The sequence below is a fragment of the Diceros bicornis genome, chromosome 14, assembly GCF_020826845.1.
Source record: "Diceros bicornis minor isolate mBicDic1 chromosome 14, mDicBic1.mat.cur, whole genome shotgun sequence".
Classification (NCBI taxonomy): Eukaryota; Metazoa; Chordata; class Mammalia; order Perissodactyla; family Rhinocerotidae; genus Diceros; species Diceros bicornis.
Window position 1 is genome coordinate 52,928,392 of NC_080753.1, and position 27,643 is coordinate 52,956,034.

The 27,643-nt window shown below is 38.4% G+C and overlaps 1 protein-coding gene across 3 annotated transcripts in view; it reads right to left on the bottom strand.

The window, feature by feature from the left end:
• RNF182 (ring finger protein 182) overlaps positions 1-27,201 on the bottom strand; it is a 73,816-nt gene extending 46,615 nt beyond the window's left edge. For 2 of the 3 annotated variants that reach the window (XM_058555234.1, XM_058555233.1), the window contains exons 1-2: positions 3,875-3,971; positions 1,729-1,894 (exon numbers count right to left, since the gene is read on the bottom strand). The gene's annotated coding sequence lies outside the window, so the exon portion shown is untranslated. Of the gene's footprint in view, positions 1-1,728; positions 1,895-3,874; positions 3,972-27,041 lie in introns of those variants that run through there. The other variant, XM_058555235.1, reaches the window with a different exon arrangement.
• Positions 27,202-27,643: the final 442 nt, after the last annotated feature.

Here is a 27,643-nt window from a genome sequence, read left to right on the forward strand (position 1 = left end):
AAAGATGAATAAACTAAACCCAAAGCAAGTGGAAGGAAATAATAAAGATTAGAAAGAAAATCAATGAACCAGAAAATAATAGAAAAAAATCACTGAAACTAAAAGTTGGTTTTTAAAGGAAAAATCAACAAAATTGACAAACCAACTAAGTTAGTTAAATTTCCCCTAGTAAAACAGAGAACATAAATTATCAAATTACAAAATATATAAAAAGAGGACATCACTTGTGACTCTACAGAAATTAAAGGGCTTATAAAGGAATATCACAAACAACTTTATCTCCACAAATTGGACAACTCAGATGAAATGGACAAATTAAAAAGAAAGAAAAAAAAAAAAAACACCCAAACTACCAAAACAGACTCAAAAGAAGTAGAAAATCTGAATAGACCTATACAAGGAAGAAAATTGAACTGGTAAATAAAAATCTTCCCACAAAGAAAAGCCCAAGCCCAGATGGCTTCACTGGTGAACTCTATCAACAATGTAAAGAACAAATAAAGCCCATCGTTCACAAACTCTTTCAGAAAATAAAACTCATTCCATGAGGCCAGTATTGCCTTGATTCAAAAGCCAGATAAAGACATCACAAGAAAACTACAGAGCAACACTCCTCATGCATACAGACACAAAAATCTTCTTTAAAAGTACTAGCAGGCTGAATTCAGCAATACAGGAAAAGAATTATACAGCTGGGACAAGTGAGATTTAACCCTGGAAAAGAAGGTTGGTTTAAACTTCAAAAACCAATTAATGTAATACACTATATTAGCAAATATTATAATAAAGGGGAAATTAATAAATATAATAAAGGGGGAAAAACACATGATCATCTCAATACATGTAGAAAAATATTTAAGAAAATCCAACACCCACTGATAATTTTTTTTTTTGAGGAAGATTGGCCTGCACTAACATCTGTTGCCAATCTTCCTCTTTTTCTTTTTTTCTCCCCAAAGCCCCAGTACATAGTTGTGTATCATAGTTGTCGAGTTGTAGCCCTTCTATGTGGGACGCCACCTCAGCATGGCTTTGATGAGTGGTGAGCGGGTCTGCACCCAGGATCCAAACCAGCGAACACCGGGCCACCGAAGTGGAATGCACAAACTTAACCGCTACGCCACTGGGCCTGCCCCTCCACTGATAATTTTTAAAACTCTCAAACTAAGTATAGAAAAGGGCTTCCTCAACCTAACAAAAGGGAATCTATGAAAAAAACTACAGCTAACATCATAAATGTTGAAAGACCGAATGCTTTTACCCCTAAATTCAAGAACAAAGCAAGGAATATATTTCTATGTCTCTTATTTCATACCTCTCTTCCTCCTTGACTTCCTTCTTTTATGTTAAGTTAGTTTTTAGTGGGCTGTTTTGTTTGTTGATTTTTAAATATGCTGTTGTTGTTGTTGTTGTTATTTTCTTAGTGGTTGCTCTAGGGATTACAGTATGTGTCTTAATTTATAGTTGTACTTCAGATTAATAGTAGCCTAAATCCAGTAAAATACAGAAACTTTGTTCCACTAAATCTCTTTTTCCTTCCCCTTCCTTTGGGTTCTTATTGTCACACATATTACATCTACATATATTAGAAACTAAACAATCGCCTCTCTAAATATTTCAAAACCAACGTTATAATTATTGCTTTATACAATTTTATACATTTTAAAGAAAACAGGAAAAGAAATGAGGAAAATATATTTATTTATAGACTATTTTGTATTTACGTACATATTTAGCATTCCATTTCTTCCTGTCAATTCAAGTTAATGTCTGATGTCATTCTTTTTCAGCTTGAGGGACTTCCTTTAGTATCTCTTCCTTTAGTATTCCTTCTGCCACTAAACAAGGCAAGGTTGTCCACTTTTATTCAACATTGTAGTGGCAGTTTTGTCTACTGCAACAAGAAGAAAGGAAGAAGGAAGTAAGTAAGGGAGGGAGGAAAGAAAGAAAGGTATTTACATTTGAAAGGAAGAAATCTAACTTTTTTAATTTGCAGATTAGCTGATACTATATGTAGAATATAATATGGAATCCACAAGCGACACCTAGAACTAATAAAAGAATTTAGAAAGCTTGCGAGACACAGGAACAAACACAAGAATCCCTTGTATTCTTTCATATCAGCTATAAAAACTAGCTACTATGCTACATATTAGCAACAAACAACCTAAAAACGAAATTAACAAAACAATTCCATTCATAATAGCATCAAAAAAGAATAATCGGGAGGTGGTCAAAATGGGTGAAGGGAGTAAAAAGGTATAAACTTCCAGTAAAATAAATAAGTCATGGGGATGTAATGTACAGCATAGCAACTATGGTTAGTAATACCATATTACATATTTGAAAGTTGCTAAGAGAGATCTTAAAAGTTCTTATAACAAGAAAAAACATTCTGTAACTACATATGGTGACGGACATTAACTAGACTTATTGTGGTGATCGTTTTGCAATGTACACAAATATTAAATCATGTTGTACACCTGAAAATAATATAATGTTGTATGTCAATTATACCTCAATAAAAAAAAGAATAAAATACTTAACAATAAGTTTAACAAAAGAAGTGCAAGACTTACACACTGAAAACCACAAAATATTACTGAAGGAAATTAAAGATCTAAATAAATAGAGATAGTCCATATTCAAAAATTGGAAATGTTATTAAAATGGTGATTCTCCCCAAACTGAGCTACAGATTTTTTTTTGTAGAAACTAGCACAGTTGTCTTAAAATTTATATGGAAATGTGCAAGACTTAGAATAACCAAAACAATTTTGTAAAAGAAGAACAAAGTTAGAAAATTTACACTACTTGATTTCAAAATTTAATATAAGGCTACAGTGTGATACAAGGTAAGGACAGATAGATACATAGATAGATACACAGAAAGACAGATCAAACAAACAGAATTGAAATTGAAAAATAAATTCTTACAATAAACTTATTGTCAATTGATTTTTAACAAAGATGCTAATTCATTGAGGTAATTATAGTCTTTTCAGCAAATGGCGTCATAAGTGATTAGATACCCATATGCAAATAAACAGATAAATAAATAAACAGACCTTTATCTCATGCCATATGCAAAAATTAATTCAAAATGGATCACAGACCTAAATTTAATAGTTAAAATTATAACTCTTATAAAAAAATATAGAAAATCACTATATCTCATGAAAATGCAAAAAATTTCAGATTAGGCAACAAGTTTTTAAGTACAGCAACAAAAGTATGCCATAGAAGACAAGATTAATAAATTGGATTTCATCAAAATTAAAATCTTTTGCATTTCAAAGAAGACACCATTAAGAAAACGACAACACAATGGAGCTGGCCTGGTGGCACAAGCGGTTAAGTGCACACACTCCGCTTTGGCGGCCCAGGGTTCGCAGGTTCAGATCCCAGGCATGCACCGACGCACCACTTGGTAAGCCATGCTGCGGCGGCGTCCCATATAAAGTGGAGGAAGATGGGCACAGATGTTAGCTTAGGGCCACTCCTTCTCAAGAAAAAAGGGGAGGATTGGCATTGGATGTTAGCCCAGGGCCAGTTCTCCTCACAAAAAAGAAAACAACAACACTGGCCACAGATTTGGCGAAAATATTTGCAAATCATATTTCTGATAAAGGGCCTGTCCAGAATATATAAATATATAAAATACTCTTATAAATCAATAAGAAGACAACCCAACTAAAAAAACAAACAGATCTTGTTTGAGATTTTGTTCACCAAACAAAGAATACAAATCTTGTCAGAGATGGTTTATTTACCAAAAGAAACATACAAGTGGCTAGTAAGCACATAAAAAGGTGCTCAACATCATTAATTACTAGGAAAACGCAAATTAAATCACAAATTAAACTCTACACACCTGCTAGAATGGCTGGAATCAATAACCGTTGATGAGGATGGGAGGAAACTCAAACCTTCATACATTGCTCTGTGGGAACAGAAAATGTTACAGCCACTTTGGAAAACAGTTCGGTAGCTTCTTAAAAAGTTAAACATGGGGGCCTGCCCGGTGGTGCAGCGGTTAAGTGCATGTGCTCCACTGTGGCAGCCCAGCGTTCGCAGGTTCGGATCCTGGGCATGCACCAACGCACCGCTTGTTAAGCTATGCTGTAGCAGTGTCCCATATAAAGTGGAGGAAGATGGGCACGGATGTTAGCCCAGGGCCAGTCTTCCTCAGCAAAAAAAAAAAAAAAAAAAAAAAAAGAGGAGGATTGGCAAATGTTAGCTCAGGGCCGATCTTCCTCACAAAAAAATAAATAAATAAATAAAAATAAAAGCAGATGAAATACTAAAAAGAGAGCATTAGTGAACTGAAAGATAGATCATTAGAAAATTTCCAAACTAAAGCAAAAAGGAAAAAAGACAACAAACATTACAGAAAAGAGTTTAAGAGTTAAATAGGACACAGTGAAAAAGTCTAACATATGTAAAATTGTACTATCAGGAGGAGAGGAGAGAGATTGGACTAGAAAAAGTAATATCTGATGAGATAATTGCCAAGAATATTCTAAAACTGATTCAAGAAGCTCTAAGATCCCCAAGCAAGATAAATAGTAAGGAAAATGTGCCTCGGTACTTTATAATAAAACGCCTCAATATCCAAGACAAAGAAAAAAAATTTTAAAGCAGAGAAAAAAGGCACATCATCTTCAAAGGACCAACGATGAGACTGACAGCTGACTTCTTACACAAAAACACAATGGGCGCTCCTTACCCTCAGGTTCCGCATCCACGCATTCAACCAACTGCAGATCAAAAGACATACGATGGTTGCATCTGTACTGAACACGTACAAACTTTTTTTTCCTGTCATCAGTATTACAACTGTGTACACAGCTTTATGTTGTTTTAGGTATTATAAGTAATCGGGAGATGATTCAAAGTATACAGGAGGATGTGCGTAGGTTATACGCAAATACTATGCCATTTTATATAAGGGACTTGAGCATCCTTGGATTTTGGTATTTGCGGGGGTTGTGGAACCAACAGGGAGGGAAGGTTGTAATAGAAGACAGAGGATGATGAAATTACATCTTTAAAGCACTGAAAGAAACTGACAATCTAGAATTCTACATGCAGCAAAAATACACTTCAAGAATTAAGAAAAAATAAAGTTTCAAACAAAAATACAAAGAGGACTAAAGGGAGTTCTTCCAGCAGAAGGAAAATAATCCCAGAGGGTAAACACAGACTTAAATGAAGGAATGAAGAAAAATGGTAAATACAAATAAATACTAATTGCATACAACAGCAATAATAGTATATCATGTGGTTTTATTCATAGGTGAAATTAAAATAAATCACAGAACAGTACAAAAGGCAGGGTCTTTTACAGAGTTAAAGTCTTCTCAGAATCACACATTTTGAAGGAAGTGGTAAAGCACTAATTTAGAGTAAATTCGTAAGTGAAGGATGGATGTTATAATCCCTACGACAATGGCTAAAAGAATAACAAGATATATAATTAACAAGCCAACAGAGAAGAAAATTGAATGTTAAATACTTGATTAATCAAAAAAAGGAGAAAAAGGAAACAAAGAACAGATGGGATCATTAGAAAACAAATAATAAAATGGTAAATTTAAACCCAAGTATGTTACCAATTATTTTCCATGTAAATGGACTATTAGATGCTCCAAAGATCATCAGGTGAGATAAGTAAGCAAAACCCAACTATATGCTGCTTATAAAAGAAACAACTCAAAAATAAGAGTCTGAAAAGTTGCAGTATAGAAAAAGATACGCCATGCAAACACCCACCAAAGGAAAGCTTGTACATACTAACATCAGACAAGTAGACTGTAGGTCAAGAACCATTACTAGGGCTGAAGGGAGGCATTTAATAACAATAAAAGGGTCCAATGCAACAAAAAGATATAACAATTATAAATTTGCATGTATCTAATAACATTTCCTCAAAATATATTTGAAAAAACTGACAGAATTAAAAAGAGACAAAAATTTATCACCAAAGTGAGAGATTTGGCTTTCAATAACTGACAGAGTTAAGCAGACAAAAAAATCTTTAGATAGAAAGTTTGATCAACACAATAAATTAGATCCAATCTACATGTATAGAATACTGCACCAATAACTACAGAATACACTGTACAGTCTATTCAAGTGTACCTGTATCATTTACCAAAAGTGACCATATTCAGGCCATAAAACAAGTCTCAAAAGTATCAAAAGACTAAAATCTTAACAGCATATTATTTGATAATAATGGGATTAAGCCAGAAATTAATAAAAAAGATCAATAGAATATCCTAAATAATTGGAAATTAAACAATAATGACTAAATAACCAATAAATCAAAGAAAAAAGTACAGTGGCCACTTTAAAATATCTTGAGCAGAAAAATAAAAATATAACAGCAAAACTTGTAGGATGCTACTAAAACCATGGCTTCACGGAAAATGCAGAGCTTTGAATACATATATTAGAAAAGCAGGCTGAAAATCAACAATCTAAGTGTCCTTCGCACAAAGTTAGAAAAAGAACAGCTAACTAAAGCCAAAAAATATTAGGAAGGAAATAATGACAAGAACAGAAATTAATGAATTAGAAAATAAGCATACAACAGCAAAAAACCAACAAAGTCAAAATAGGCTCATTGAAAGAATAATAAATTTGACAAAACCCAGGCAAGACTGATCAAGAACAAAAAGAAAGAAAGCACAAATTGCCAATATGAGGAATGGAGAGGGGAACACTACTCAGATCCTACAAACACTAAAAAAGTTAAGAGGATTTTATTATCAACTTTTACTTGTAAATTTGAAAATTTAGATTAAATAACCAAATTCCTTGAAAAACACAACCTACCAAACTTGATGCAAGAAGAAAGGGAAAATTTCCAAAATTTAAAACTTTCCGACAAAGAAAACTCCAGCCTCAGGTGGCTTTACTGATAAATTTTCTATCAGACATTTAAGGAACAATGAATACCAGTCTCTTCCAGAAAATTGGACAAAAAGGGGGAACACTTCCCAATTGAGTTTATAAGACCAGCATATCCTTGATACCAAAACAAGACAAGTTCATTATGCAAAAAGGAAAATTACAAGCTAACCTCCCCTAAACACAGACACAAAATTCTTAAACAAAATATTAGCAAACTGAATCCAAAAAACACAAAAATGATAGCACATCTGTTGGATTTATGACAGGAATACAAGATTGTTTTAAAAACTTTTTTTAATGTGATTACCACATTGACAAAATAAAGGAGAAACAAGTCATATGATAATCTCCATAGATGCAGAAAAAGCATTTCATAAAATTCAACACATCTTCATGATTAAAATGCCTATTAAATTAGAAATAAGAGAATTTTCTTAATCTGATAAAAAGGTTTCAATGACACTCGGAAGTAAATGCCATACTTTCCCCCTAGAATTGGGAATGAGAATGAGACAAATACGTGATGTCATTACAACTATTCAAAATTATACCCGAGGTCTTAGCTAGTGCAATGAAGCAATAAAAAAAAATATAAATGGTATAAGAATTAGACAAGAAAAAATAAAACTCTTATCCATCACATAAAATGATTATGCACATACACAATCCAAATGATTCTACAGATAAACCATTAAGACTAAGAAGTGAATGTAGCAAAATCTTTGGAATCGAGGTCAATATACCAAAATCTATTGTATTTATATATACAGGCAACAAAAAATTAGAAGTTGAAACTTTAAAAGATGTCGTTTGCAATAACAACAAAAAGAATCAACCTAATGAAAGATGTGCAAGAATGCTACAGAGAGAACTTGAAAATATTACTTAGAGAAATTAACGACAATCTAGAGAGCTATATTGTGTTCATTAATAATATTGTGAAGATGCCAACTCTCCCAAACTGATCTACCGATTCAATGCAACCTCAATCAAAATCTCAGCTGGTTTTTTTGTGGAAATTGATACAGTATATTAGAATTTATACGTAAACGCTAAATACCAAGAAAAGGCCAAAAGAAATCGGAAGAAAAACAAAAGTGAAAGACTTACACAATCAGATATCAGGACTATAATAATTTAAGGCATTTTATTAGACAAATAGCCCAATAAGACAGAATACGGAGAGACCAGAAACAGATTCAAAAACAATACGATAACTTGATTTATGAAAAAGCTGCCATTGCAGTTCAGAAGAAAGGATGATCTTTACAAAAAACAATGCTGGGTCAACAGGATATTTACACAGATAAAAATAATCTTGACCCCTCCCTCACAACATACACAAAATTCAATTCCAGGAGGGATATAGAGCTAAACGGGAAAGGTAAAACAGTAAGACTTCTCGGTAGCACAGGAGAATATCGTCATGACCTTGAGGCAAGTAAAAATTTCTTAAACAAGACACAAAAAGCACTAACCTCAAGGAAAGATTTATAAATTGGAATTCATTTAAATCAAAATTTTCTGTTCATCAAAGAAACAACATTACAAGATCAAAAAGCAAGCCACAGTGTAGGAGAAGATATCTGCGATACATATGTCTGACAAAGGACTTGTATCTGAAAAATATAAAGAACCCCACAAAAATCAGTAAGGAAAAGAGAAACAATACTTTTTTTAATGGGCAAAAAAACTTGAACCAGCATCTCACAGAAGAGGCTAACCAAAGGGCCAATAAAACATATGAAAAGTGCTCAACATCACTTATTGGCAAAGTACAAATAAAAACCACAATGAGATATCACTTTTCATCCACCACTAGACCGACAATACCAAGTGCGAGTAAGACTGAGAAACAACTGGAACTTTCACACACTCACATTGGGAGTATAAACTGGTACAGCCACTTGGGGCACCTGTTTGGCACTGTCAAGGTAAATCATACACATAACCTATGACCCATTCCAACCCTAGGTACACACTCAACAGAAATGTTGCCCACATATACATGTATAAGCACTACTTGTAATAGAGAAAACCTGGAAATAACCCAAATATCTATGAACAGTAAATGGATAAAAAATAAAAGTATACACAACAAGGAAATATCAAGATGTGGGGGAAGAAAGACCAAACTATTACTCTATCCAGCAGCATGGATGAATACGACAGGAAATGGTTAGTGACAAAAAAAGCACACATTGTATGAGCCCATGTGTATAAAGTTTTAAAACAGGCAAAACTAATCAATAGTGATAGAATTCAGATGAGTGTTCACCTTTTAGGAGCGGGTAATGACTGAAAGAAGGCAACAGACGGATTCTAGGGTGATAATATTTTATTCTTCGATGCGGGTGGTGGCTACAAAGGTGGCTTACTTTGTGAAAATGCATAGAGCTATAAACTTATGACTTGGGCATTTTTCTGTATGCGTGTTAACGTTCGATGACAAAGTTTACTTTAAAATAAAAGTAATGCTTCCTTATGTCTATACATGATGCACATAACACAAAACAGGTACAAGAATGCTGTGAAATTTGAAAAGTCTACACACACCACCCAGAGAGATTTTATAGAACTCAAATCTGGTCATTTACTCCCTGCTGAAGTATTTTAACATCTTCCTCATCTGGCCTCTGCCTTCCTCACCAGCCACATCTCTTACCACTCCCTCCTCCTCCTCGACCTCAGTCCAGCCCTCCCCGACTCTACCTTCTCTGCAAAAGAAGCCACGTTCTCTCTAGAATAGAGTCTAGCTTTTAGTTGGCTAAGTTCCCTCTTCCTAGCTCTTTTATCTGCTCTTACCACTCTAACCAGTCCCATACCTGTCCCCGGGCCTGGGCCATCCTTCCTTGAGCACAGATATTAATCATTCCCAAATCTTGTCTGAGTGCCTCTCCCATGTGCTTCCACAGGCATCATATGGCCCTCACGTCACAGTCCAGCGTAACGACCAGTCACTACACTGTCAGCTCCAGGAAGGTGTTCGTCTTTGGGTCATCAGTGCCCAGCCCAGAGCCTTCCACACAGTGGGTATTCAATAAGTACTTACCGATTAAATAAAGCAATCAAGTCAGCAGAATCCTTAAAGGCATTTACCTCAGAAATGTCCTTTCTACAATGCAAGATTTTTACGAGATGTCTGAGTTTTCTTTTTTTAAGCTGACTTTCTCTGGCAGAAAAACCTATCATTTATTGACCTGTTGACCATGACCTAGAGGTTAATAATCAAACCATTTAGATTTACTGCAGACCAAAGAATAATTGCATCTCAGCCCAGATATAATTTTGAGCTCTAAAATACTTTAAGCTGCTCCTAATTATGTGTCCCACTGTTGGAGCAAAACTGTTTAAAGGTTTCAAACTCTTCCATCATTATCTATAAAGACAAAGAAAAGGAAAACACTAAATTTGTTATGTTGCTAGTTCCATACCAAAACTGTATAAATCAACATCATGACACATTTCTGATGCCCCAACACAGTCAGTGAGGTCTATCTTAAATGAATCAGTCTGTTGCCTTATTTGTAAAAATTAAACGTTTTAAAACATCTTTTGCACATATGCCGTGTAAGACACACTGAGTAACTTTTCTCCCCATACATTACCACGATTAAGAGATCCTGACAATCTCAGCAGTTTCAGTGACATCATATGGTTATAACTCACGCGCTACCCTTTTTGATTATCAAGTGTTCTGACAGATTACCTGTGAAAATACCTTCCACTTATTAATGTGTGGCTTGTAGGGCTTCCACTGTCAGAATAAAAGGGAAGGACTTGCAATTCTAATGTGACTATTGGAATAAAGGCCTTGACATTATGACCTTAAGAATTTTTACCTGCTAGCTATAATTTCTTTGACTATGACACATACACCTATTTCTATGTGTGATATAAGGAAAACACTGAATGGATGGTTAAATCAACATATATGGACCACATCTTATTCATCATTGTTTCTCACAATTGAGTGACTTATCTAATCACTCAAGTGCTAGGTAACTAAGTGTCCATATGGTGCCAGGCTCTGGACTACACACTGGAAACACAACTTTAAGCAAAAAAAGACACTGTCTCTGCCCTCATGGAGCTTACACTCCATTGAGGGCAATATCAATCAAATAATCTCATAAATAAATATACAATTACACTTGTAATAAGTACACCATCTCTCCGGTCGACTGCAATAGGCTCCTAACAATTCTCCTTGCTACCACTCTTGCTCTCATGATCCAATCTCTACACAGACGAATATTTCTAAAATGCAACCCAAATTATTCCCATTTCCCCAACCCCCACCTCTACAAAAAGCCCTCCAATGGCTTCCCATTGCATACAGAATAAAACCCAAGTCCTCACCTTGAATTACAAAGCCTTGAACAATCTGGCAACTCTTTCCCTTTCTAACCTTATCTTATACCACTCTCCTACCTGCTCTCTGCCTCGGGGCCTTTGCACTTACTCCTTCTGTCTGAAATGCTCTGCTCCTGATCAAGGCTCCCCTTGTCACTCAGAGTTCAGCTTAAATGTTACCTTCCCTCTTAATCTAAGGTAGCCATCCACTCACTTGCCTTATTTTAATTATCTGCATTTTATTTGTGTCTGCTAGTTTTCTTGTTTATTTGGATCTTGTTGGTTTGTTTTGGGCTATCTCCTCACTGGAATACAAGCATCACAGAAAAGGAATCTTGTCTGTTTATACTTCCAGAGCTTAGAACTCTACCTGGCTCACTGTAGCTACTCAAAAAATATTTGTTGAATAAGTAGTGGTGTCTGACCTGGTCAGGAATGTAATGGAAGATTTCTCTAAGGAAGTAACAACTGAGCTGAAATCTGAAAAATGAGCAGGAGTTACTGAGTGAAGAGAGAAGGGAAGAATAGCCACAAAGCAGGAACAGACAGTGCAAAGGCCCAGGGGCAGCAGGAAGCATTGCACAAATGAGGGATTAAAAAAAGACCCCTGAGACTGGGGCTCAGAGTATAAAAAGTATAGCTGAGAAAGACATTAGGAGGGCTGGCCCGGTGCTGCAAGCGGTTAAGTGCACGCGCTCTGCTGCAGCGGCCCAGGATTCGCCAGTTCGGATCCTGGGGGGCACAGATGCACCGCTTGGCAAGCCATGCTGTGGTGGTGTCCCATATAAAGTGGGGGAAGATGGGCACAGATGTTAGCCCAGGGCCAGTCTGGGCACAGATGTTAGCCCAGGGCCAGTCTTCCTCAGCAAAAAAAAAAAAAGAGGAAGATCGGCAGATGTTAGCACAGGGCTAATCTTTCTCACACACACATACAAAAAAGACATTAGGAGAGATCTGTCAGCTGTCTGAAGGATACAAAGGCAAATACTACACAATGAAATTAATATGCTTGTCAGGTTTGAGCAAAAAACAAGAGCTATATGTAAAAAAAATCACTACAGAATTATTTCATAGTAATAAAACCAAATCAGGCATAAAAAACAAGATAAAAATGTATTCTATTAGTAATATTTTTAGAACAGGAGCTGCTACAACATATTTAATCTAAATCCCACAATTTAACCATATCTCGTCTTATTTTTCTGTCCTGATTTCAACAGACTGCTACATCTAAAAAAAACAAAAACTGCTACATGAAAAATATTTCAATTGATGAAAATTTATTTGTAGATTTAGCTTAATAAGAAACCCTGATTCTACTGAGATATTATTGACACTATAGTATGTCTGACATTTTAATATGTTATCCTATTAAATGCTTTTTTTTTTAAGTAGACTCATAATGTAGTTTTTTGTGGGTTTTTTTTTTTTTTGGTGAGGAAGATTGGCCCTGAGCTAACATCCATGCCCATCTTCCTCTATTTTTTGTATGTGGGACACCACCACAGCATAGCTTGATGAGCCATGCATAGGTCCGCACCCGGGATCTGAGCCTATGAACCCTGGGTCGCCAAAGCAGAGTGCACAAACTTAACCACTACACCACCAGGCCGGCCCCTCACAACATAGTTTTTAACTGACATAGGACTCCACATTTGAAGGGAGGTGTAAAGAACTTTGTAACTAAAAAATAAACACAGACCTTGAAAAAAATAAAAAGATAACATGCCAGAATTATTTTTTGTAAGCAATGGTTAAAAATGATCTTCAAGTATATGTCTTCATCTCTTAGGAGGAAAAGGCAGAAATGAGAGGTCATGTGACGAGGAAAAAGTTGCCAAATAACAGAGGGCTACCGTTTATTAGAGCTTCGCATCCGTTATAAGTGTTGTATACTTTACATGCCTCCATCCATCCATCCGTCCCTCATCCTCACAACCACCCTCTGAGGCGATGGCATTACACTCATTCTACAGTTCAGTGCCCATCAACTCCTGCTCTCTCCTTGTATGTGTGCCATTTATTCTACCTGTGTAAATATACTATGTAAATGAGAGCTTTACCAGAAAGAGTTGTTTACCCTGCTCTTTAAAATCTCCTACCATCATCATTTGTCAGTAGGAAGACCTTCCTACCTTATCCTAACAGATTTGTTCCCAACATTCCCCAAATTACTCAATCTGAGCCGTCTCTTCAGAGGTAGAGCTAAATCTACTTCCTTCCCACCTACAGACCGATATCAGTCACAAGAACACGCACTCTAATTCTGGTGCATCTTAACCCCAACGAAACTGCCATCACTTACGAGGGAGCCAAATGACAAAACACCTTTAAATCAACACCAATCAATTCCCACCACTAGAAAAGTTTATGTCCAAGACGGTTATACGATCTTTCCATACAAAAATGTAATCACTACTATTCAGTGCTATTATAACCTCCCCAAGCTAATCATGTTGTATAGCTAATAAGAAACATAATAAATAAGCTGATAATAAATAATAATACATATACTACCTCATTTAATCCTTTACCCCTCCAGACACTCACTACGATAGGTACCATTAGTAAAGTGAAGGGAACTTGCCCTAGGTCAGCAATTTACAAAGTTCCTTTACCCCTCCAGACACTCACTACGATAGGTACCATTAGTAAAGTGAAGGGAACTTGCCCTAGGTCAGCAATTTACAAAGTGGCAAAGCCAGGATTTGAATCCGGATCTGACTACTGGGAAGCCCATGCTCTTCACGTCCATGCAATACAGGCACAGTGAACCAGCAAGTCAGACCACACACCGATGTGCAACTCTTGATCTCATTTCCATCTTTCAGCACTAAAGAGTAAGAGCTGATTTACTCTCAATCACTTTATGAGCTGATTTACTAATCTTCAATAAGTCTGTTCACTTTCTCAGGAGACATGGACACAAGCTCAAAAAGAAAAAGTTTATAAATGACACATATGCATCGATGCAACGAACAGCAGAATTTTTTAAAAAATCATAGGCTGGGGCTGGCCTGGTGGCGTAGTGGTTAAGTTCATGCACTCCGCTTCTGCAGGAGCCCTGGGTTCGCGGGTTCAGATCCTGGGCACAGACCTGTGCACCACTTATCAAGCCATGCTGTGGCAGGCATCCCACATATAAAAGTAGAGGAAGATGGGCATGGATGTTAGCCCAGGGCCAATCTTCCTCAGCAAAAAGAGGAGGATTGGCAACAGATGTTAGCTCAGGGCTAATCTTCCTTACCAAAAAATAAATAAATAAATAAAAAATCATGGGCTGGGATTGGGAGTATATTTTGCATTTTCTATAATCCTGCCAATATTTCAATGATTAAGAAGTCATTAAAAGCTTTGCTAAAGCACAAGTTTCCAACCCTTCCTTCCCAAAAATACATTTACTTCATAGAACTATTAGACTTACTTGACTTTGCCACCTTTAGCTCTTGGCACACCGTGTTTTTTAAAGCGCTTGTTATTATCATTAGTACTCAAATATCTGCAAGTAAACTGCTAATTAAAGCTTATAGACAAGCGGGTTTTAGGTGTTTTCCTTTTATTTCTTAGCCCTATAATTACATGTAAGAAATTCTATTTCGTATTAACATTAGCCAGGTTTCAAAAATTATCTTCAAATGGTTTATACCCATTTTTACTAAGCCTTGAAAAGAGAAGGGAACTATACAGTATCTTCTTTTAAGACTTCAACAAAACTGTTAAAATATAAAGGTATTATTAAAAGCACTCCACCCATGTGAAAAAGTCTCTGCCATGGACATGCTCGCGTCTCAGTGATTACAGCTGCCTCAAGTTTTACCAAATAAGTCATTCTGACCTGTTGACCACCACAGAGGACGGCATTTTCCACGCTCTTCTGTGGGATCATCTGAGAAGCACAGAGACAACCACTCAACAACACCAAGCAGAGTCTTGACTATGGAAATCTAAAACTCTTCTATAATATTCTGGAGTTTTCCTAAGACTGATCCCCTGTACTGGAAACAGGCATCACATAAAACTATTTTATTCATGCAAGAAATATTATGAAGCACTGACTATGTTCCAGGCATGGTTCTAGAGGCTGAGAATACAGTAGCAAAAAAAATAGAGCCCCTGTCTTTGACGATTTTACACAGAGAAGAAAGAGGAAGACAAACAGATCCACTCTCTGTGTTTGTTGACATGATGTGCCGCGTGGTAAAGTGCTATGAAAAAAAACAGGTAAGGAGGATAGAGAGCACGGGAGACAAAAAGACTACAATTTTGTACAGAGCGTGTAGGGAGGGCCACTCTGATAACGTTCGAGTACAGATCTGAAAGAAACAAGAGAGTAGGTCACACAAATATTTGGAGAAAAAACAGTCCCAGCAAAGGGGACAGGAGAGCTAAGGTCCGGAGGCCAGCGCAGGCTTGGTGTGTTCTAAGGACAGCTAGCCTGGAGCGCATGAGCCAGGGAGAAGGGCAGACGAGGCCGGGGGCTAGCGGGGCCAGAGCACGTAGCGCCTCGTAGGCCCCTGACCCGACCTCGCCTTTTATTCTGAGTGAGGAGGGCACCAGTGGAGGGGTTTTATTTTGTTTTCTTTTGGCACTGCAGTCTTAGGAGCAGGGAAGTGACAGGATCTAATTTAAAGTTCAAACGGATTATTCTCACTGCTACACAGGAAATAGACTGTAAGGATCAAGGGTAAAGGCTGGGAGACCAGTTAGAACGTACCTGCAATAAAACAAGAGAAATGGTAGCAGACTGTACTAGGGTGGTAGTGGTGGAGGTACTGAGAAATGATCATACTGGAATGCAGAGTCAACGAATTCGCTAATGGATTCGATTTAAAGCATGAAGGGAAAAAGGGGGAAGTCAAGGATGACTCCAAAGTTACGGCCCAGGCAACTAAAAGAATGAAGATGCCATTTACTAAACTGGGGAAAACTATGGGAGGAACAGGTTGGGAGGGTATTGTGCAGAAAATCAGGAGTTCATTTTTGGACATGCTGAGTTTGAGATGCCTATTTAGCCATCCAAATGGAAATGTCGAGTGGATATATGAGTGTGGAATTAAGGGAAGAATTTTTGACTGGAGATGTGAATTTGAGATTCATCAGTGGGTAGGATGATATTAAAGCCATGACACAAGACGAGGTACCTAAGAAATGGGGGCAAACAGAGAAAGGAAAGAATCCCAAGACTGGACTCTAAGGCGCTGCAATGTTTGGAGAGATCTGCAGAAGCAATCAAAGGATACTGAGCAGGAAAGCCAGTGAGACAGGCAGAGAAGCAAGAAAGAAAGGTGTCCTGGAGGCCACATGCGATGCGCAGGATTACTGTTCAGCAAATATTCACTCCCCTTCCCTTCCCAGTTGTGGATGGAGCATGCTTTCCTGCCCTATTGATGTTAGGCCTGGCTATGCGAATTTCTTTGGCCAATGGGAATGTGAGTCAGCAGATGAAAGAAGAGGCCAGTGTGCTCAGTGGCTTGACTTTACTCTTGGACCCCAATAATCTGGCATGACAAGAGCGTACCCTGGGTAGTCCTTTCCACATAAGTCCCAGAAATAATATACAAGGAGCAGGTCTGAACCCACTCCACAGCCTGGAGCAGGCCCACCCAACTCAGCCCATCCTGGATCAGCTGAAATGCAGCCAACCTATGAGACCCATGAACAGGAGATTAACTGTGAGCTACTGAGTTTTAGTGTAACTTGTAATGCAGCATTACTAAGCAACAGCTAATGTATACACCAAGCACAGAAAGTCTTTTAAGAAGAAGGGGTTGATTGACTATCAAACGTTACTGATAGGTTGGGTTGGGTAAGATGAAGATTGGGAACTGCTCCTGGATTGGGCAAGGTCACTCTGAAGCACTTTCAGCAGAGTAATGGGTACGAACGACTAACTGGGACAGGTTCAAGAGTGGGAGGAGAGAAGTAGGAAAGAGCAGCACAGACAACACTTTCAGGGAGTTTTGCTATAAAGGAGGGCAGAGAGATGGTGCAAAAGCTGAAGAAAAACGCAGGGGTTAAGAAAGTATTGAGTTGTGTTTTTTTTTTTTAAGATGAGCAATATTACAGCTTGTAGTATTACAGTATATAAACTGATGGAAATGATCCAATAGTGGGGAAAACTGATGATAAAGACCATTATCCGTGAGCGGGCAAGAGGGGAAGGTTCACAATGCACAATTGAAGGAGGTGGCATTAGAGAGGAGCTCAGCCATTCTGGGCCCATGGGAGATAGTAGTGCACATGGGCTCAGAAGCAGGTGAGGCCCTGCTTGGTGGGGAAGTGGTGGAAGCCTGTGGAAGTTCTCTAGACACAAGGTCATCTGCAGAGGCTAAGGGGGAGGGGTGCAGGTTTGAGGGGAGAAGAGAAGAGAAGAAATGGTTGTCTACAATAGCAAGATAATGAGCAGACTAGGAAAAAGAAGAGTGGCCAGCCAGCATCTAAGCTCACACGGGTTACATTTAAGTCTTAATATTCCTATCTAAATGGCAAACTACTTATGATGAAACACAGATGGCATGAGCTTACGCCATTGTACCTCCTTTGAAACTACTCCTACTGTTGTAAACAAACAAATAAAAAAAATTGTCTGAGAAACCACTCAGGAAAATAGACAAAAGTATGGAATATCTGGATTTAATGAAATGACATTAAAATGCCTTTCGAACCAATCAGATGTCATTAAAATTACTATGAGCTAGAGAAAAGAAGAAGCCAACTGAGCGAAAGAAGATACCTGAAACCATAGTAGGGCACAGCCTAAAGCCGATAAAAGAATCAGGTGAGGCGTAAATCTGAACCCAGAGTCTAGGGCTGCATAATTCACTATGGGAGCCACTGGCCACACTGGCTACTAAGCACTTGAAATGTGGTTAGTGCAACTAAGGAACGGAAATTTTAATTTTAATTTTAAATTTTAAATTAATTTTAATTAATTTAAATTTAGAAACTGAAGCAATATAAAATATTTTTCCATCAAATACAACTTGACTATTTTGGCAAGACTATATTTCATTTTAACTGCTGAAAATTTAGCATCCAAATTGAGATGTTTAAGTGTAAAATACATACCAGATTTCAAAGACTTCATGTGAAAAAAAAAGAATGCCAAATATCTCATTCATAACTTTTATATTGATTATAAGTTGAAATTATGATGATACTTCAGATATATTGCGTTAAATAAAATCTATTATTAAAAATACTTTTACTTTTTGAATATGGCTATCCGAAACTTAAAATTACATAATGGACAGCGCTGGTCTAAGGTTAAAACACCAATACTATCAGAAAAGCATGGTCGGGAGTCACTTATTGGTGACTATAAGGAGGGCCAAGCCTGTCCATCGACGTCACAGGAAGAATTATCTAGGACGTATGCAGTCCAGGTGCAGCATCTAAGCCTTACATCTGTGATCAGTAAGGAACCATATTTTAATGACAAATGGTCCCGCAGTAACGTGACATCAATACTGAATGGATGGTAACTAAAGCTCACCTGGAACGGTACCTCCAGCTTACCTGAGATAATAAACTTCCTTCTAGCAGGTACATGAGTTTCCAATCTAGAGAAGGTTTAGAATTAAATGTAAAGATAATGAAGAAAATCAGACTCATATTAATACTTTTTAGAAAAGTTTAGAAATATGTCTTATATTCATTGGAACAGTTTGTGCATGATTGCTGTTTTTAAAGTTTAAAAGAATCTGACATAAACTGAGAGATTAGCCTTGTGATTCTAGTTTAAAACACATGATAGATTTAGACATATGATTTATTTAGACTGAAATGTTTCAGAGGATTAGGCTATGTCTATAAAATATTCATTTTGTAAATGACAGAATAGTCAAAGGAACCTGAGCTAAGTATATGGAAAGGTTTTACTTATTTGGGTCATAAATTTGCCCAATAAGCACCTGATTTGCTTAAACAGAAAATCAAAGATATTAAATTTATAGGCAATTGAAAATATTTAAGGGTTCAAATTTTTCTTTTTTAATGATAGAGTTTTTATTTAGCATTACTAGTTGATTTTTTTTTTTTTTGGTGAGGAAGATTGGGCTTGAGCTAACATCCATTGACAATCTTCCTCTTTTTGCTTGAGGAAGATTATCCCTGAGCTAACATTTGTGACAATCCTCCTCTATTTTGTATGTGGGATGCCACCGCAGCATGGCTTAACGAGCAATGTGTAGGTCCGTTCCCGGGATCCGAACCGGCAAACCCTGACCAGCGAAGCAGAGCGCACGAACTTAACTACTACGCCACCGGGCTGGCCCTCAAAGGGTTTAAATTTAACTAAGTTTATAGATGAGACTGATAGTTAAAGGAATTCAATCTGTTCAATTTGAATTAAAGAAAAAGTGAAGGTGATTGCTCATATTTACCAGATTTATAAGCACAGTAATAAGATAAGTTCAACTTAAAGGCCTAAAGAAAACCAGATTCTTATTTTTACCTGTAAAAAGTCAAATATTAGTTGTCCTTCCTATACACAAATCTTATCTTTAATAGCTAACAATTAAGTAATTTGCAAACATTAATTCGTTTAACCCTCACAACAACCCAGTGAGGTAAGAAATATCCTTCTCCCCATCTGACAGGTAAGGAAATGAAGGTACAGGGAGATTAAGTGGCTGCCCCAAGGTCATACATCTAGAACGGACAGAGCCAGGATTCAGATCCGGGCTATCCGGCTTCAAAATTCTCTTAACTATCATGCTTTACTGACTCTCATATTGCCCTTGAACAGGAAAAAAAGCTCACATTGACAAAATAACTAGCTGTTCAAAAATCGAGCCTTTACAGGCTGTTACGATTTTAACTAAAAGTCTCTTGTTCCTCTTTTTTCCCAGTAGCTCTCAAAAAAGGTCTGCACTAGGAATTCCAGGAAAAACCAAATGAGAACAGTTTTCAAGGCTTCTGACATCATCCTGACCCTGTACCCCGGCCTGCAGTACCCTAAGACCAGGACCTCATCCACTGTGACAAGGAACATGCTGCTCTGAGCCTCGGAGAAGTCCAGCCCGGAAAAGTCCAGCCCGGAGTATGTGACCTTTACTGAGTTACTTTTCATTTCACTTCTTTCCATCCCACATCATCTCATACGGCCCTTGTCTGCGTTAATTCTCAATCCACAGTATAAAACAAAACAAAATAAATTCAGGAGATAGAAGATAACTCCGTTTAATTTTGTTTTTAATTCTAAAAACAGATCGAGAGCAAGAGTCCTCCCCCATCCTTCTACTCCAAAACCCCACCTGGAGGCTGCAGCAACAAGCGTAAACAAGGATATATTTTCTTGGTTTTCTCCTGAGAACCAGGTCCTCCCTCTAAATTGACCAAACCTACTGTTCTGAATCTGCCCCACCAGGCCGTCCTCAACTGCCCCTCTTTCCAAAGCATACATAATTAAAAAGCATCCTCATGTGGTAGGAAGCCTTCTTTGTCTGCTGGAAATTAACAAAGCAATCATAGTAAACTTCAGTCTGTGACTTATCCACACAAATCCTGTTTGTAAATTTACGAACTCTGTGTGATCTTGGATAAGCTATTTACTAGCATTTTATAGATGAGGAAATGAGTTATTGTGAAGATCAACAGACACAGCTTGTGTCGCATCCTTAATAGAGTACCTGGCACCAAGTAAGTGCTCAATAAATGGTAGCTACTGGAATATTTATTATAAGAACCTACAGAACTATGCTTCGTTACTTGCTTTTATGGACACCTGTCTCTTATGTAACCTTACTTTTCATAGCTTAAATAAGAAAAGCCCCCCCGAAATTAAAATGCTTAATCACTCTTCTACAGAGACAATAAGAACATCTGTTTATAAGGGGGTGGGGGAGGGGCGACAGGAGGTAAAACACTAAAATTATTATAAAGATAAACCTAAATGATTTTCAAAGATCCATTTTTTTTGCTCTCTTTGACTAGAATAACCAAAAGCTTCTTCATAACTGCTAGTATAAAATTAAGCTGGCCAGTATTTTTTATGCTTTTTATATACAACTTTTTAAGATATGAACATCAGAAATCCAAATAAATTGGAACAGAATTATGATATTTGATTTCTAATGTTGTATTTCAAATAACTAAAAGCTCAAATTAAATTTATAGTTCCCTAATGATACATTTTGAAACTCAGATAACTGAAGTAACACTACTACAAAAAACTTGGGTCAGTTTCCTAAGGCCCTAAAATTGACTTTTTCAAGGTCCTCAGTACTGACTTTGGAACTAGATTAAAACATAATAATTTCATATCACATAAAAAATCTTTTAAATATTCAATTAAGTACACTTGTACCTACCTTATCTTTGGAAATGAGTAAGACATAGTTCTTGTTCTTGAAAGGTTTACAGTCTAGCACAAAAAACAGATATATATATTTTTCAACATGACATGCTAAATTGTTTAAAAAAAGAAGAAGTACACACAGAGTTCTCTTGGAAGAGAGTGAGAAAGGAGGATCACTTAGTCCTCAGAACAGGTGAGAGGTAGCTAAGGAAAGAAGAGGTGAGCCCAGATTGACGACAGCCCACATAAGGCAATGCAAAATAGACAAACAGTCAAAAGATATATTTACATGTCTATAGCAAGCTAATACCATAGAAAATATGTATTCTTTTAATATTGAATACAAATAATAAGTGAAAGAATAACTACCATCAAAAATTATCTTTTTTGGAAATTACTCTTATCTAGTTTCTACGTACAGAAAAGAATCCTGGTACATGTCACAATACGCTATGAAGAAATGCTTCTTGTTTTATGACTTTAGGTTTTGTTTCTTTTTATTAAAATAATAAAAAAAAATCCAAGTGCCAGAACAATTAGTGTCATTATTTCTACACTTAACATATATCAGTGGACTGAAAAGCAAAGCTTGCTGGCATCCCTTGACTAAAGAAGCTAGGATTCTGGTATGTTTTGTGTACCTTTGGGTTAATACAACAGAGAGATCATATCAGCTTCCTCCTTCTCAAATTGGGGATCATGATAGTACCTACCTCATAGGGTTCTTGTGAGGATTAAATAAGTTAATAATGGTGAAGTGCTTCGAACAGTGCCTGGTCCATAGGAAGCACTAGTAAGGGTTCAATTGATTGATAGAAAAACGATGGAACTGCAATCAAACTAAACCGGGTCTGAGGAAACCATCTGTAACCAAAGGAGGTGCCAGAGAAGACCACACAGAAACCTTTCATTGTAGATTACAGCGCACGAGTTTGAGTACGCATCTGTTCTTCTCTATAACTATGCCTGACACGTCGTGCAGTGATCAAATTGTGTAAAATGCCATGTCTGCCTTGAATGACTATGGTTATAAGAGAGAGAAGAAGACAGTTCTTAATGGGCTGACACTCAAAAACACAACTTCTCATTCAAACACATCAAATATGTTAGACAAATACATAGTTCCATTACTGTCTTGATTATCTAACTGGTCTACCTGACAATTAGATTACATAATATACCCAAGCGGAAAACTTTTACTCTTGTGCCCTAATTTGTAATTTACAATATTCAAAGTGCCCTTACGCCACAATTCAAGGCAGTCACTTTTTAGTTAGCCAGGAGAAAAAGCAGCGGTCAAGACCAGGACCAGCATCTCTGTTGTAGCAGTGGCCAGGCCCCGGAGACCACTGAAACAGCCCTGGGACAACTGCTTCAGGAGTTGGAACCATAAGGTGTGAAAAGAGATCATTAGTGCCATCAGGGTCTTTTTTCCTCCCCTCCCCTTGACCACCAAGCCCCGCAAGCATCTCAGTATGTATGAAACTCTCTTTTGAACGCTGAAGCCTCCACCTCGTGGTCCTTGGGCTTTCACTTCTACTAATTATAAGGTAAAGAAGCAGCGATCTAATTCACGACAGGGAAATGAGCAATCAATCACCTAACAGGATCTCAAATTTTCCTATCCACCAATTGTTAGTGCCATCTAGCTGATTCTGACTCTCAGTGACCCTGTGGACCGCAGAGCAGCACCCTGCCCAGTCTTTTGCGCCATCCTCTCACCTTCTGGCGCTATATCAGACAATGCTCCGCTGCTATTCACAAGGATTTTTCAAGGCCAATCTTTTCGGAAGTGGGTAGCCAGGTCCTTGTTCCTAGTTTGTCTCAGTCTAGAAGCTCCACGGTCCACCGTGGGTGACCCTGCTGGTATTTGAAATGCCAATGGCATAGCTTTCAGCATCACAGCAACATGCAGCCGCCACAGTATGATAACCAACAGACAGTATGTCTCCCTGACTGGGAAGTGAACCCAGGCCACAGTGGTGACAGCACCAAACCTTAACCACTAGACCACCAGGGCTAGCTCCAATCCACCCTACAACCTCTGTAAATGTCCAAAACCTGAAATAAAGGACTATAACAGGTGTTGTGCTTTTTTTTCAATGCACACCATTATAAACTTAGTTTCTAATATTCTTGTGGTTGAATAACAAATTAACCAAATCATATTTTTTTAAAGCCTTGAGGATATAAAATTACTTAAAAAGCATTAAGGAATTAACTGGTAACTATTCCCCATAAGAAAAGGAAGGCTGAAAACTAGGCGAAAGGAGAATATTTGGGCATCATACGTAATAAGTTATACATAAAATAAAAGAAATAATCATAATAGTGGGAAACAAGTAATTCCTCAACCATAAGAGCTCAGACGACTTTCATCACACAATATGGAATACAAAGAAGGAAACACTTGATCAACATTTGTCGACTCATGCCCAAAACCATACTACATAACTGCTACAAATAACTGGTATGTAAGGAAATCAATCACTGACCTTGAACTATATTTATAACACTCCAATTATGTGCCAGAGAGTATAAATGTATACATTTTCCCCCAAGCACTTGTGGTTTACAAAATGGCTTAAGACATCTCATCTTACTTTAATTGAGAGCACAAAAAATTAAACACATGCCCACAAAAGTTTTTCAACCTCCATCAATCACTATTAATAATCCATGTCACAAAATACCACTTCCTGTCACCACCGCCATGTGTCTCCGATGCATTTTCTCAGCACAGCAGTAATAATCAATACCTACCACGCACAGCAGGTTAGTTAACAATACCTTATATTTATAGCATTTTTCCTCAAGGTCTCAGGGCTACATGATTCTCCACAGCCACAAATCCTAACCTAACTGTTTCGGTAAGGAAGAAATCATTAAAAAACCATCAACCTTCACAAATGTGCTTTTATAAATGCTACAACACATTGTACTAGACACTAAATTACCTACCAGTCCTCATGCTATCACAGTGCAACTAGAAATTGCAAAAGAACGTTGACCCAGAAACAGCCAATAAAGGCTTCAGTGGCCTTACGCCGCCCATGCCCTGTGCAGGCTCATAGGGTTACAAACAACTGATTTTCAATAGCACAAGTACGATGTCAATCTTAAGAACATTTCTTGGCTCCTTTTATATCTTTGAACATGCTTGATAAGTTAAGTTACAGAATTCTTTAGGTAGAACAATTGCTGTGGTTACAATTATCAGACCATATTTTACAACTTACACGAAAAATTAGGACCAGTTTTTCTTCATAAAATTAAAGACTCTGAAGCCTAGAAACGTAGAAGATTCATACTCCTGTGAACTAGTGAGAGAGACGAGTAGTATTTTACACCTGAGGATGCGCTGTGCTGTTCCCTACTTCCACCAGGTGGCTAATCTAAATTGTGGACATAAAGCACACTTTCCATTTGCATTTCCTGAGGAGATACTGTGGAGATCACAGTATTTTTTTCTTTCACTATCTGGTTATGCACATACTTCAGAACGCTAGTAACTTACACGAACATGCCAAATTACTGTTTTTCACTGCACCGACAAAAGCTTCATTTCATGCTTCAGAGCTTGTGTAAATAAACCACTCCAACAAAGCAGAGCTTGCAATACATGACTGTTTGTTTCTGATGTTTACTGACTCTTTTCTTGGCAGAAAGCAATACAGCTTTAAAGATGCCAAACTATATTGAATCTTGTGCCCTCTGTGAGCCAGCAGCAAAGGCAAAACATGAGTCCTTATTGTACTGAATTAACATTGGTTATCTCCGTTCTTCAGAATAGAAACTAAGGGCCACAGTGTAAATGTTTAGGCTAGAACCCATAGTGAGAGTCCCGTCCGGCTGAAAAGCAGGTCCAGATCCTTGCCCTTGAATGTTGGATTTGCTAACAAAGACCTGAATAAAGCCGTACTCTTGGTACCTCAGAAAAAACACAAAAATAATTATTTTTAGTACAAAATGTGAAACTACCCTATGCCTACATAATATGCCTAGGCTTTAATATTCTGATTGCCTTTCATGCTTAAATGAGAAATACTTATTTTCTCTCCTGGTTATCTTCTCAAAACAGATCTACATACTTCATTTTAATCAATGTACCATTTCATTACCATCATCAAAGAGTATTTAGCAGAGCATCTGTAAATCACTCTACAGGTAAAATTCGGTTTAAAAACAAACCCTATTGTGAAATAATCTGCAGACTGTTGCTGCAACTTAATCCTTTAGTTTCCAATATAATCTTCTAATGAAGTGACATTACTTAAAATTGCCAGCAAATATGAACAGACTTAGAAACCTAGTAATCAGCAGGCTGACAGGGATTTTGAAATCCCAAAAGAGGGAAGAGGACTATTACATAATCACTTTATGTCTAACACCTCAAGTAGCTTTAATATCCATAATTCTAATCAACTTAACTGCAATTCAAAACGATCAGTGTCATTGGTTTCTTTTCATTAGCTCCCTTTTAGCAAAAGTATAATTTCTTGCATTCCATATAATGTTCTCCAATAGACCTCTTCCAACTTATAAATTATTTTACCAAGTTAGGTATACAATTGAATCAACTGAATCATTTTCCAGTTATCAATGTGATATCTCTCCCCAATTAAAATAGATAATATTAACAAACATATTTCCTTCCGAATTGATCGGCTATATTCCTGAAAATACTGTTTTCCGTCTTTCACATTATTACACATGAGATGATATCTAAATAGCCAAAAAACAGTCTTCACAATCATACTTTTAATTCATTTTTTGTGTCTGCAACAAACTAAATATCATGAAATGATGGCAAGGCTTGGGGCTGTTTAGAAAGGGGGGAGGCACCCATAACTTGAGCAATTCCCCATCTAGTACCCGTGTGCCCTTGGCAACGGCATCGTAACCCTCTCATCACACTCATAAACACGGATGCAAAAAGCGCCCAGCTACCTGCCTTCAGAGGTGCTTCCGATTGCTTCCTGACACAAAAACGCAAGGCATTTTCCAGTTCCTTAAAGGATGAACACAATACCTTCCAGAAACAACAGCAGTGGCATCGTTCACTGCCAAGTATCTTCTCATCTACAAAGTATTGGTCCTGCGATTAAACTCTGGTATTGCTACATGGGAAACCAGGGCAACCGTTCCCTTTTAGTTACAGATGCAAGCACACCTTCCCAAGATAAAGGTCGTTATGTTCAAAATCCAAACAAACTTCAGAAGCACCTCAAAAGGCTTCCGTCACTGGCATATAAGACTGGGCTCACTTTTCAGAGATTATCAAAATGTCTCGGTTGTTCCCCTTACAATCCTCCCATCCGGTCCTCAAAGAGAATAAACTATGAAACATGAAAGTCCAAAGGTAAATATTTCCCCATCTTTTTTTTTTTTCTAAAAGCCTCGATAACACACCAAAAAAGAAAGAAAGAGAGAAGGACAGATAATGTAGGCAGGCACCACCCACCGCCTCTCTGCAAAATCGCATCCCCCAAGCGCACGGCCGCTGCTCCGGGGAAGCCTGCGCCGCACCGCCCGTCGAGCGGTGCCGGGACGGCGGCCCGGGCCGTCGTGGCCCGAGGAGGCTCAGCCGCCTCGGCCGCCGCCGCTGCCCGCGAAGTTTGCCGCCCGCCGCCGCCGCCGCCGCCGCCGCCCCCGGCCTCGGGGCGCTGACCGCCGGGCGCCGTCCGAGGCTGCGGGGCGGCCGGGCGGGCGGCTCCCGGGCGCGGGAGAGGCCGCGGCGGCGTCGGGACGCGCCCCTGGGAGACTCGGCTGCAGCCGGCCCCGGCGCCCGCTCCCCGCGGCGGCGGCCCCCCACCCCGGGCGCCCCGCCCGCCCCTCCCGGCCGCGGGCGCGCTCGCCTTACCTGGCCCGCGGCGGCGGCGGCGGCGGCGGCGGGCGCGGGGTCGGAGCGGCTCGGGCGGCGGCGGTGGCGGCGGCGCTGGGAGGGGAGGGAGGCGCCCGCGGAGGAGGAGCTCGGGCGCCGAGCGAGCGAGCGGGCGGGCAGGCGGGCGGCTTTGTTTCCACTGCGCCGAGCCGCCGACCCTGCGTCACCATGGCAACCGCCGG